General features: G+C 35.9%; 1 protein-coding gene across 2 annotated transcripts in view; it reads left to right on the forward strand.

Moving 5' to 3' along the window:
• PRKG1 (protein kinase cGMP-dependent 1) overlaps window positions 1-14461 on the forward strand; it is a 1332247-nt gene that overhangs the window by 169771 nt on the left and 1148015 nt on the right. The gene's annotated exons all lie outside the window — the stretch shown is intronic.

Below are 14461 nucleotides of genomic sequence, written 5' to 3' on the forward strand. Positions count from 1 at the left end.
TCACACTGCCATGCGTATACCTGTGCAACAATCTTGCATGTTCTTCACATGTACCCCAAAACCTAAAATGCAATTAAAAAAAAAACAGAAAAAAAAAAAGAAAAAAGAAAATGCCCAAGACATAGAATATGTTTTTTCTAAATATTTTTACATATAAAATGTATTTAACCTCAAACAATCCTGTGAGGTGAAGGTTAATATTTATTATTCCATTTTGTAGTTGAGGAGACTGAGGCTCAATGTAGTTAAGTAATTTGCCCAGGTCTCCCAACTAGTATATAGTAGAGTCAGCATTTATACCAACCCTATTTGGATTCAGAGCTCAAACTGTTAACTACGGGGCTATGTATTAGTCAAGGCTCTCCAGAAAAATAGGACAAATAGAATATATATGTCCATATATAGTGAGAAGAAGATATATTTTAAGGACTTGGTTTATGTGATTGTGGAGGCTGGCAAGTCCAAAATCTACAGAGCAAGGCCCATCGGTCAGACATGCTGCAACTCAAGTCTGAAGGTTGTCTGCTGGCAGAATTCCTCTTCCTAGCAGAAAGGTTGGACTTTTTTCCATTCAACTGGTTGGATAAAGCCTGCCCACATTATTGGAGGGTAATCAGCTTTATTCAATGTCTATTTATTTAGATGTTAATCTCATAAAAAATATCTTCACCATAACATCTACAGTAGAATAACCTTTGAGCAACTTTCTGGTATTGTGACTTATCCAAGTTGACATGTAAAATTAAACATCACAGGTCAATCAACCCCTTGTCAACTTGGCACCATACATAGCTTCTTAAACCGTATTTAATCTTCAGATAAAGACAAGAACACGGTCATGCTTCCACCTAACATGATTGAACAACCCTATGTACAACTGCAAATTTACTAGTTCTTTCTCCAAAAGAAGACACAAAGTTCTTGGGTGATGTTTACTCCTATCATTGATATCCCATAGCTTAAATACTATAATGTGAAGTTAACAATATTTAAATGCTATGATATAAAGTCAGTACATCTTATGATGCATGTTAAGGAGATAAGAGAGGGAAGCAAACAAAGGTATTTGATACAAACACGAACACATGTTAATGTAACAAAATAAGGAAGAAATACTCATGATAGATATTACTGCTTCCCCAGGTAACTAATATTTTCCCCATTGCTTCATGATAATTTTAATAAATTTTTTAAATCTTCCTTTTATTGCTAGATTACTAAACAGCATGTCATCTTAATTATCCTTTTAAAAACAGGGTTCCAAATAATATATCAATATTCAGAGTCACAGCTTTTGGAATGATGTTGATTGCCTTCAGAGTTAGAGCTTTTGCAGTGCTGTTGATTGCCTTTAAACTCAATAAAATGACTACAATTTTATAACCTAATGCTGATCTTTCCCTAAATGGTAATTCTAGCCAACTCAATTTAACTTTAGCAGATCTTGTGCTAATAGCCTTATGTCAAAATAATTTAAAATTAAAAAAACAACCATTTAAATTTTAAAAAGTTTAATTGAGGAAATGTTTCATTGTATAATTAGTTAAATCTTCTTAAAATTTAAATAGCAATGTTCTTGATATAGGTAGATTCTTTGTTATCTGTGAACATTAATATTTATAAAGAGTATACCATGGTAACAATGAATGAATAGGTTGTAAAGGATCTTTCACAAACTTGCTTACTATCAAGACATTCAGCGAAACACCCGGGGAGTTTATATGGAAAATCAGTCCAATTTTTCCTGTCTCTCTTGAGTGAAATTAAGTGGTCTTCATAAAATTCTTAACATGTGCTTACATAATTTTTTGTTTTCATCCCGGGCAGTGTTCCAAGTATTACTGCATACCTAAATGCCAAAAGTCCTTATGGTTTTAACAAAGAGAATACTCACATGGTAAGACTTCATTAATCAGGATGACTGGGGAAAAGTCATCTGGGTATAGTATGCATACATTATCACGTATTTTTAAGCAAAATGAGTTGTGTTGCTTTCAGATACTTAAAAGTGCTACCTAGTACAAGTTTCCATTTCAAGTTTTGATCAACATTGTTTGGAATTAACTTCTTAAGGCAGTAGTGTAAGTAGATTATGTTGCTTTAGGCTCTTTTTGTAAGTATGTTAAAATATTTAAGTGAGTCTTACAGAACATTTGGATACAGTTTATTTTCTTAAACAGATAGACATTGGCTTTAATTATGAGGTAGCACTTGTTAATACCCTTACATTCTTCTTCTCCTTTATTATATATATAAAATTCAGTCTACCTTCATCCAAAATAAACAAATTCTGATTTAGTGATTTAGAATTGGTGATGTTTTATTTCGAGTGAATTTTACCTAATATTTTAGTATTGGAAATGTCTAATTGTTATCTATCATAGTGCTTGATTTGCTTAGAGCTATTGGTTTTATTATTTTTTCTGATCTTTCGTGGTAGAAGCAGTTAAATTTCATTTTAATTTTTAAAATGGCAAGTGTCTATTTAGTGCTCTTTGACAATTTGTTATTTTAAGTTAATCTTTTTGGGTGAAATCATCAATTATCTTTTTGCAATTCAAATTTTATTTAATTTAACTTGTTTTGTTTTATTTATTTAATTGATGTATATTAGTTGTAAACAGTCATGCAGATAGGGTGATGTTTCGATACATGGAATGTATAGTGACCATATCAGGGTAATTAGCATGTCCATCTTCTCAAACAGTTTTCATTTTCTTTATGTTGGGAACATTCAGTATCCTCCTTGTAGTTATTTGGAAGTATATAATATATGTCATTATCTGTAGTCACCCTACAGTGCTATAGAACACTAGAACTTACCAATTTTTTTCATGAGGTGTTTGTTAATGATAATAAGTTTTGTTAATTACTTATATGCCAGGTATTGTTTAGTCACTTTCTAGGTCGTAAATTTATTAATTATCATAATGACGTTAAGAGATAGGTGTTCTGTTATCTACATGTTAATAAATGGGAAACTGATGCCTGGAGAAGTTCGTAACTTGGCCAAGACCATGCAATCAGCATGTTGAAATATACATCTTAGCATGGAGTCCCCATGCCTAAGGACTGACCGTGCAGTGCCTACTTTTGAAGTACAGATTAGAAGTACTGCTGTTACATATTTATTATGTGTATTCCAGCTTGGGGAGCCCATAAAAGATGCATAGCTTTAAACCATGGGATTAAACAAGTGATCTGACTATTTGCAAGAAATAATAAAACTTTAACAGCAATAGTTCAAAAAAAAAAAGTATTCAAGATATTTCCTATAAATACTTCTTAGGCCCCTCTGCATCCTTTGAGTATTGAACTGCTTACTGACCTCTCTATAGATTATCTAGCATCCATTCCTCTTCTCTTATTAGTTCCTTTTTTTCTTATTGAAAGAATGGCCATGATTTGACTTAATTCTTGGTCCACCTCTGTATCTTTATTGTTTAGAAGTAAACTCCATCTTGTACTTTCGAGGCCCTATTTTCTATATACAATCAATAGCATTGATTTTGTTTTTCTCATAGGTTTTATTTTTATTTTTTAAGAAGGAACAATTCTTTCAAGTTATTGCACAAATGACTCTTTTAATGGAGCATTTGTATACTAACTCTAAGTGATATGTGATTATCCACATCAACTCTCAAAAGACTAAGCTCTCATTTCTGTTGTTATTGAACTGAGACTTCACTTATAAGATCTGCTTCCTTTTCCAGTGAGTTGGTTGATACAATGTGGTCTGCCTCTTATGCTGGTGTTCAATACTGTTTGTTATTAAGGGTGAACATGAATCATGTTAGCCACCATGTAGAGTAAACTTACACCACTTCAAACTGCAAGTTCCATTTTCCCTCCCCAAACATTTTTTACTGTCTTTATAAAATTAAATGATGTAATGAATGTTGACATTCAAAGAGGGGTTTTATATACATTTGAACATTAAAAATGAGTCTCTCGATGTCAGTTGGCATTCAAAACACTACCTGAGAGTGTGATGGAATTGAATGCATTTTCATATTGATTAGCTCTCAGTAAATTTAGCGTGAGAAACAGGCCATTTTATTCTTTACAATCAGGTATTGCCTTTTGGCCTTGTGAGTTTTTCATGTTAATCCAAAAGCTATCTTTAGAACAGTTAAAATACAAATGCACTTAAAGTTATTCTTGCAATTCCTTTATGGGATCAAGCTTGTCATGTTAAAGAGAAAGCTTGTCTACTACTTACATAAAAACAAAACAAAACATCTGATCATAAAAAGTTCTCATAAATAAGGAGAGTCTTGAAGCACTAAATGTGAATATTAAAATACAGTTTAGTTATTGAGGTAATGACAAAGGCAGGGATGTGAAATATTTAGATGCCATGTGGGGTATCATGTTCATTTCGGGGTGCTATGCTTCAGAAAGGACTTTAATATACTTGAGCAAGTTCAGGAGGCATAACATATGTTTAAAATAATTAATAATATTTCATGGATGGAAGATTTAGGAAGAAAGGATAACTGTTTCTAAGTGCTGAAAACATGATCACATGGGGGGGGTTGCGGAAGGGGAATTATTCTGTATAAATTTAGATGGCCAAAGAAGAAATGCAAGTTATGGTGAAGCCTAAATTGAGTCAGCTTGAGAATCAATATTTTGCTAATTAAAATGAACCAAAAGTGAAATGAGCAGCCTGATGTGATGGCAAGAACCTTATCTCATGAGGCATTCTAGCAGTGACTACATAGCATCTGCTTAGAGAAAGCTTGTGTAGGCAGAGGAGGGATTCCTTGTGGCTGAACCATAACATATCTCCTCTATCTTCCCCAGACTGCAAGACTCTGAGTCTGTGAGTCTGTGAACTAGACTCTAATACTGTACAAGTCAGCTTATAAAAGCCTAGCCCTCCAAAGGTTTCCTCTTGAAATCCTTTCCCATATGCAATGTACATTTTTAGTTTTGAATGTTCTTTTATTTATATAAATCTAATAATTTTGCATGTATTCTTCTACCACTTAATTGTTTTTGCTCAATATTGTGTTCTATTGTATGACCTAATTTATTGATACTTTATGCTGTTGATGGTATCTGAATTATTTCTAGTTATTTTGCTCACTGAAACTGTGCTTGTCTAAACAGTGTTAACAGTGTATCCTGATAAACATGTTCAGTAATTTCTCTAGTGTGTGTGTGTGTGTGTGTGTGTGTGTGTATATATATATATATATATATATATATATATATATATATAATTTCTGGGTCTTAATGTATGTATGTGACTCTTCAAATTTGTTAAATAATACCAAATTCCTTTCCAAAGTGGTTTTATCTGATTATACCTGATTGCAACTTATGCCTAAGTTTTCTGATTGCCCCTCACATCCAGGACAATTTATATTGACAAATATGTAAATTTTACCTATCAGGGAGATGTAAAATGGCATCTTGTGATCTTAATTTTCATCTCCCTAGATATGAATGAGGTTGTTAACTGTTTGTGTTTCTTTTGTGAAAAGTCTGTTATAGTTCTCTCTCTTTCTTTTCTGATAGGGGGATAATTTTCACATATTGGAACTTTATCAAAGTTACATGCATTGCAGATATCTTTCCTATCTATGGCTTGTATTTCTGTTCCTTTTTTTTCTTCTGGAGACAAAATCTCACTCTGTCATCCAGGCTGGAATGCAGTAGTGTGATCTTGGCTCACTGCAACCTCTGCCTCTTGGGTTAAAGTGATTCTCGTGCCTCAGCCTCCCAAGTAGCTGTGATTACAGGCACATGCCACCATGCTAGGCTAATTTTTTGTATTTTTAGTAGAGATAGGGTTTTACTATGTTGGCTAGGCTGGCGTTGAACTCCTGACCTCAAGTAATCCACCTGCCTCGGCCTCGCAAAGTGCTGGGTTTACAGGCATGAGCCACTGTGCCCTGCCATGTTTCTATCCTCTGATATATTCTGATGAACAGCAATTATTAATTTTAATATAGTCAGATGTATCAGTCTTCCTCTTGGTTTGTACTTTTTGTATCTTTTTAAAGAAATCCTGTTAACCAGTTTTTTTTAATGTGTGTGTGTGTGTGTGTGTGTGTGTGTGTGTATGTATGTATGTATGTGTGCATGTGTGTGTCCTTGAAGGCACTTTCATAACTTAGGTATGTGAGGTTCATAGTTTAGATTATCTCTACATTGATAATCTAAAGAGTAGTTGTCCTTTTCAAAGTAGGAGGCTTGAAAAGCCATACATTTTTGCTTTTATGTCCTTTTTTCAATATATTTTAAGAATTCTTTATAAATTATCCTTTGGGACAGGAAATTTACTTTTGAATATACTTGATGATAGCAATTTCTTTTTCTGTGAGAGTGGATTTTATATTTTGAAATAATCACAAGTCATTTAGTGACAAATTTGATGAATAGGGGTAGGTGATTAAGCTGAGTAATAAAGGTTTTTTTTTTTTTGGCTAAAATACATAAGAATGTCTATATATGTACCATTAGAAAGTAATGGTATTTATTGTACAAGTTAAGAATTGACCAGATGTTTTACTCTAGATCATCATTATTGAAAAACTGACATATTTTGAAGGGTAATGTTCTTAATACTCATTTGGTTACTAAGCTCTTGTGAGATTTCATGGGCCTATCTCATTATGGTTCTAATGTATAGTTCTCAATTTCGTTATAAATTATTACTAGTGGAAATTAGTTTATTACACTAGGAAGAGGCTTAGTGTGGCTTTTCTTATTTTGGAAGACTCCTGAAAGCTAAAATGTTTGAAAATTGCTGTACCTGTTTTGAGATGATATTTGAAATGCCATCAATTTTTTTTCAAAAAATCAATCTGACATTAATAAGGCAAATCATGAACTGTGTTAAAAAGGTACACATTTTCTGCCTTATTCTTACTTCAATCAGTTATTTATTTTATTCCTATGCTTATTCATTTTGCTAAGATGGCAATCTCTTCATTCTTCATTTTGAGAGAATGCCAGAGTGGAAACTTTAAAAATGTATTCTTTTTAGTAAAAATTAGAAATAAAAACAGCATAGCTGAAATAGTAAAAAGTGAGAAGAAAATGTGGATTAGTACTTTTTTGGCAATGATGTAATAACACATTGATTTCTTGCTAATGAGGTAAAATTTACTTCAGCCATCATTACATAACTGTTGAAGAGTTTGCATGCTGAACATTTCACACAATTCTACAATTGTCGTGTGTTCATTTTAAAAACACATAGATGTATTTCTTTAGGGACTTTAACACAATTTTCAATGATTTATGTGTGGGGCTGGATAGACTAATGCTTTTAATATCCATCCCTCTAATGAGAAAGTCTTGAATGTTTAGTAATTATTTTGGCACACTCTCCAAGGGTCAGACAGATAGGAGCTACTTCCCAGCACAAGGAAGCTTACTGATGTGGCTACCATGGCAACAGCCTACCCCACCCCCACCACAGAGAACATCAGAATTGGTCTCTGAAGTTATTGGAATTCTCCCATGTCTCCACATTTGAGAAACACAGGCTGTAATTGCACCTACTTCATCTGAATTTAGCTACTGTAGCTTTGGAAGGGTGCAATCTGAATCTGATCTATAAACTTTCAGATAAAATGAAAATATTTTTGTGCTAAGGCTCCAAAAGTAGTATACAGAGAGTTAGAATTATGGTTGATGACTTAAAATGGTATTGAAATCAATCTGAGAATTCATGCTTTATGTGTATTTCTAATATCAAGGAATTATTATTGAGTATATAGTTATATTAATGATTTCTATAGTATTTTTTTCTCCAATCCATTGACCTTTACTGAAGTGGATTTTTTTCCATGTATCACAAAATACCCTATAAGTTATTCATAAGAATGTATAGGAGCAAATGCTTTTATTTTAATTTAACTGTCATTTTATTATGTTTTGAGACAGGGTCTCACCCTGTCTCCCAGGCTGGAATTCAGTGGCTGGATCCTAGTTCGCTGCAACCTTGAACTCCTGGGTTGGAGTAATCCTCCTGCCTTTGCCTCTCCAGGAGCTGAGACTACAGGTTCACGATACCATACCCAGCTTTTTGGCTTTTTGGAGAAATGGGCTCTCACTATGTCACCCAGGCTGTTCTCAAAATTCTGGCTTGAGGTTATTCTCCCGCCTCAGCCTCTCAAAGTTTTGAGATTACAGAAATGATCCACCAAGAGGACCTGTAAATGCTTTTTTTTTTTTTTTTTTTGAGACGGAGTTTCGCTCTTGTTGCCCAGGCTGGAGTGCAATGGTGCGATCTCGGCTCACCGCAACCTCCTCCGCCTCCGGGGTTCAGGCAATTCTCCTGCCTCAGCCTCCTGAGTAGCTGGGATTACAGGCATGTGCCACCATGCCCAGCTGATTTTTTGTATTTTTAGTAGAGACGGGGTTTCACTATGTTGACCAGGATGGTTTCGATCTCTTGACCTCATGATCCACCCTCCTCGGCCTCCCAAAGTGCTGGGATTACAGGCGTGAGCCACCACGCCCGGCTGTAAATGCTTTTAAAACAAAATAGTAATTCCAGCTACTCAGGAAGCTGAAGCAGGAGAATCTCTTGAACTAGGGAGGTGGAGGCTGCATTGAGCTGAGATCATGCCTTTGCACTCCAGCCTGAGCAACAAGAGTGAAACTGTCTCAAACAAAAGCAAAGCACAAATAGAGTATCTACTTTCTATCTGCTGTTCACTGTCTGTGTAGGTGAACAAGAACAGTTAAGTTACTCTGTACAGTTTTCATTATAAAGGCTAATTAAGTTACTTTGTTCATTTATTAATAGCAAAGCCTTATTACAAAAAGTATCTGGTGAAGTTGGTCAAACTCTTTTGAAGATGGTTTTCCATTTCACAAATATGCAATCGTATATTTATTTATTTTATAAATTTAAAAAAAAAATTTATATATTTTATTGCACTTTAGGTTCCAGGGTACATGTGAAGAATATGCAGGATTGTTGCATAGGTACATATATGGCAATGTGTTTAGCTGCCTCGATCCCCCCATCATCTATATCTGGCATTTCTCCCCATGTTATCCCTCCCCAGCTCCCTACCACCTGCTGTCCCTTCCCTAGTCCTCCTCAACAGACCCCAGTGTGTGATGCTCCCCTCCCTGTGTCCATGTGTTCTCATTGTTCATCACCCACCTGTGAGTGAGAACATGCAGTGTTTAATTTTCTGTTCTTGTGTCAGTTTGCTGAGAATGATGGTTTCCAGTTTCATCCATGTCCCTAAAAAGTCCACAAACTTATTGTTTTTGATGGCCGCATAATATTTCATGGTGTATATTTGCCACATTTTCCCTGTCCAGTCTATCATCAATGGGCATTTAGGTTGGTTCCAGGTCTTTGCTATTGTAAACAGTGCTGCTATGAACATATGTGTGCAGGTGTCTTATAATAGAACGATTTATAATCCTTTGGATATATACCCAGTAATGGGATTGATGGGTCAAATGGAATTTCTGTTTCTAGGTCCTTGAGGAATTACCACACTGTCTTCTACAATGATTGAATTAATTTGCACACCAACAGCGTGAAAGTGTTCCTATTTCTCTACATCCTCTCCAGCATCTGTTGTCTCCAGATTTTTTAATGATCACCATTGTAACTGGTGTGAGATGGTATCTCAATGTGGTTTTGATTTGCATTTCTCTAATGACCAGTGGTGACGAGCATTTTTTCATATGTTTGTTGGCCTCATATATGTCTTCTTTTGAAAAGTGTCTGTTCATATCCTTCACCCAGTTTTGAATGGGTTTGTTTGTTTTTTTCTTGCTGTTTTAGTTTTCTGTAGATTCTGGATATTAGCCATTTGTCAAATGGGTAGATCGCAAAAATTTTTTCCATTCTGCTGGTTGCTGGTTCACTCTAATGATTGTTTCTTTTGCTATATAGGAGCTGTGGAGTTATAATTAGATCTCATTTGTCTATTTTGGCTCTTACTGCCAATGCTTTTGGTGTTTTAGTCAGGAAGTCCTTGCTTATGTCTATATCCTGAATGGTTTTGCCTAGGTTTTCATCTCGGGTTTTTATGGTGTTAGGTCTTATGTTTAAGTCTTTAATCCATCTGGAGTTAATTTTAGTGTAAGGTGTCAGAAAGGGGTAAAGTTTCTACTTTCTGCACACTGCAAGCCAGTTTTCCCAACACCATTTATTAAACAAGGAATCCTTTCCCCATTGCTTGTTTTTGTCAGTTTTGTCAAAGATCTGATGTTTGTAGATGTATGGCATTGCTTCTGAGGACTCTGTTCTGTTCCATTGGTCTATATCTCTGTTTTGGTACCAGTACTGTGCTGTTTTGATTACTGTAGCCTTGTGGTATAGTTTGAAGTGAGGTAGCGTGATGCCTCTGGCTTTGTCCTTTTTGCTTAGAATTGACTTGGCTATGCGGGCTCTCTTTTGGTTCCATATGAAGTTTAAGGTGGATTTTTACAGTTCGGGGAAGAGGGTCATAGTAGCTTGATGGGGATAGCATTGAATCTATAAATTACTATAGGCAGTATGGCCATTTTCACAATATTGATTCTTCCTAACCATAAGCATGGAATGTTTTTCCATCTGTTTGTGCCCTCTCATTTCCTTGAGCAGTGGTTTGTAGTTCTCCTTGAAGAGGTCCTTTATATCCTCTGTTAGTTGTATTCCTAGGTATTTTATTTCTTTGTGGCAATTGTGGATGGGAGTTCATTTTAATTTGGCTCTCTTTAAGTTTGTTATTGGTGTATAGGAATGCTTGTGATTTCTGCACATTGATTTTGTATCCTGAGAGTTTGCTGAAGTTACGTGTCAGTTTCAGAAGATGTTGGGCTGAGACGATGGCATCTTCTAAACATACAGTTATGCTGTCTGCAAAGAGAGACAATTTGACTTCCTCCTTTCCTAATTGAAAATCCTTTATTTCTTTTTCTTGCCTGATTGCTCTGACTAGAACTTCGAAAACTATATTGGATAGGAGTGGTGATAGAGGGCATCCTTGTCTAGTACCAGATTTTAAAGGGAATGCTTCCAGTTTTTGCCCATTCAGTATGATATTGGCTATAGGTATATCATAAACAGCTTTTATTGTTTTGAGATATGTTCCATTGATACCTAGTTTATTGAGAGTTTTTAGCATAAGGGCTGCTGAATTTTGTCTAAGGCCTTCTCTCCATCTATTGAGATAATCATGTGTTTTTTGTCTTTGTTTATGTGGTGGATTACATTTATAGACTTGCATATGTTGAACCAGCCTTGCATCTCTGGGATCAGCCTACTTGACCATGATGGATAAACTTTTTGATGTGCTATTGCCATCCGTTTGCCAGTATATTATTGAAGATTTTTGCATCTATCGTCATCATGGATATTGGCCTGAAGTTTTCTTTTCTTGTTGAGTCTATGCCAGGTTTTGGTATCAGGATGATGTTGGTCTCATAAAATGATTGGGGAAGGATTCCCTCTTTTTGCATTGCTTGGAATAGTTTCAGAAGGAGTGGTACCAGCTCCTCTTTGTATGTCTGGTAGAATTTGGCTATCAACCCATCCTGACCTGGGCTTTTTTTGATTGATAGGCTATTAATTGCTGCTTCAACTTCAGCTCTTATTATTGGTCTGTTCAGGGTTTCAACTTCTTCCTGGTTTAGGCTTGGGAGGGTGCAAGTGTCCAGGAATTTATCAATTTCTTCCAGGTTTACTGATTTATGTGCATAGAGTTGTTTGTAGTAATCTCTGATGGTAGTTTGTATTTCTGTGGAATTGGTGATGATATCCCCTTTATCATTTTTATTGCATCTATTTGATTATTCTCTCTTTTTTTATTAATCTGGCTAGTGGTCTGTCTATTTTGTTGATCTTTTCAAAAAAATAGATCCTGGATATACTGATTTTGAAGGGTTTTTGTGTCTCTATTTCCTTCAGTTCTGCTTTGATCTTAGTTATTTCTTGCCTTCTGCTGGCTTTTGAGTTTTTTGATCTTGATCCTCTAGCTCTTTCAATTTTGATGATAGGGTGTTGATTTTAGATCTTTCATTGCTTCTCGTGTGGGCATTTATTGCTACAAATTTTCCTCTAGACAAGCTTTAAATGTGTCCCAGAGATTCTGGTATATTGTGTCTTCGTTTTCGTTGGTTTCTAAGAACATCTTTATTTCTGCCTTCATTTCATTGTTTATCAGTCAATAGTGAAGAGCCAGTTGTCCAGTTTCCATGAAGTTGTGTGGTTCTGAGTTAGTTTCTGAATTCTGAGTTCTAATTTGATTGTGCTGTTGTCTGAGAGACTGTTTGTTATGACTTCTGTTCTTTTGCATATGCTGAGGAGTGATCTACTTCCAATTATGTGGTCAATTTTAGAGTCGGTGTGATGTGGTGCTGAGAAGAATGCATATTCTGTGGATTTGGAGTGGAGAGTTCTGTAAATGTCTATTAGGTTTGCTTGGTCCAGGTCTGAGTTCAAGTCCTGGATATCCTTGTTAATTTTCTGTCTTGTTCTCTGTGTAATATTGATAGTGGGGTGTTAAGGTTTTCCACTATTATTGTGTGGGAGTCTAAGTCTCTTTGTAGGTCATTAAGAACTTGCTTTATGTATCTGGGTGCTCCTATATTGGGTGCATATATATTTAGGATCACTAGCTCGTCTTGTTCCATTGATCCTTTTACCATTATGTAATGCCCTTCTTTGTCTCTTTTGATCTTTTTTAGTTTAAAGTCTATTTTATCAGAGACTTGAATTGCAGCTCCTGCTTATTTTTTGCTTCCCATTTTCTTGGTAAATCTTCTTCCATCCCTTTATTTTGATTCTATATGTATCCTTGCATGTAAGATTGGTTTCCTGGATACAGCACACTGATGGGTTTTGACTTTTCATCCAATTCGCCAGTCTGTGTCTTTCGATTGGGGCATTTAGCCCATTTACATTTAAGGTTCATATTGTTATGTGTAAATTTGATCTGCCATTTTGATGCTAGCTGGTTGCTTTGCCCATTAGTTGATGCATTTTTTTCATAGTGTCAATGCTCTTTACCATTTGGGACATTTTTGGAGTGGCTGGTACCGGTTGTTCCTTTCTATGTTTAGTGCTTCTTTCAGGAGCTCTTTTAAGGCAGGCCTGTTGGTGATTAAATCTCTGAGAAATTGTGAAGCACACACAAGTTTCAATAGGTGAATAGGCCAAGCAGAAGAAAGGATTTTATTTCTCTCTCCCAGGCATTCCTAAAGGATTTTATTTCTCCTTGGCTTATGAAGCGTAGTTTGGCTGGATATGAAATTCTAGGTTGAAAATTCTTTCCTTTAAGGGTGTTGAATGTTGGCCCCCATTCTCTTCTGGTCTGTAGGGTTTCTCCAGAGAAATACCCTGTCAGTCTGATGGGCTTCCCTTTGTGGGTAACCCGGCCTTTCTTTCTGACTGCCCTTAGCATTTTTTCCTTCATTTCAACCATGGTGAATCTGATGATTATGTGCCTTTGGGTTGCTCTTCTTGAGGAATACCTTTATGGTGTTCTCTATATTTCCTGGACTTGAATATTGGTCTGCCTTGCTAGGTTGGGGAAGTTCTCCTGGATAATAATCTGAAGAGTGTTTTCCAGCTTGGATTCATTCTCTCTGTCACATTCAGGTACACCTATCAAACGTAGATTAGATCTTTTCAAATAATCCCATATTTCTTGGAGGCTTTGTTCATTTCTTTTCACTCTTTTTTCTCTAATCTTGCCTTCTCATTTTGTTTCATTGAGTTGATCTTCAATCTCTGATATCCTTTCTTCTGCTTGGCCTATTCAGCTATTGAAACTTGTGTATGCTTCACAAAGTTCTCATGCTGTGTTTTTCAGTTCCATGAAGTCATTTATATTCTTCTCTAAGCTGTTTCTTCTTGTTAGCATTTTGCCAAACATTTTTTCGAGGTTCTTAGTTTCCTTGCTTTGGGTTAGAACAAGTTCTTTTAGCTCTGAGAAGTTTGTTATTACCCACTTTCTGAAGCCTGTTTCTGTCAATTCATCAGACTCATTTCCATCCAGCCTTGTTCCCTTGCTGGTGAGGAGTTGTGATTCCTTGAAGGAGACGAGGCCTTCTGGTTTTGGGTGTTTTCATCCTTTTTGTGCTGGTTTCTTCCCATCTTTGTGGATTTATCTACCTGTGGTCTTTGTAGTTGGTGACTTTCAGATGGTATCTCTGAATTGGCATCCTGTTTGTTAATGATGAAGTTTTTTCTCTCTGTATTTTACTTTTTCTTCTAACAGTCAGGCCCCTCTGCTGTAGGACTGCTGGAGGTCCACTCCAGACCCTACTTGCCTGGGGATCACTTGCAGCAGCTGCAGAACAGTAAGGGTTGCTGCCAGTTTCTTCTTCTGTTATCTTGTCCCAGGAGGATACCCACAAGATGTCAGCCTGTGCTCTCTTTTATGAAGTGTCTCTTTGGATATATGGGGGTTGTAGAGCTGCTTGAGGAGACCGTCTGTCCCTTATAGTGTCTCAGGTGCTGAGCTTTGAGCTCCAT

The sequence above is a fragment of the Sapajus apella genome, unplaced genomic scaffold, assembly GCF_009761245.1.
Source record: "Sapajus apella isolate SASKATOON/1434 unplaced genomic scaffold, GSC_monkey_1.0 scaffold58, whole genome shotgun sequence".
In the NCBI taxonomy this organism is placed as follows: domain Eukaryota; kingdom Metazoa; phylum Chordata; class Mammalia; order Primates; family Cebidae; genus Sapajus; species Sapajus apella.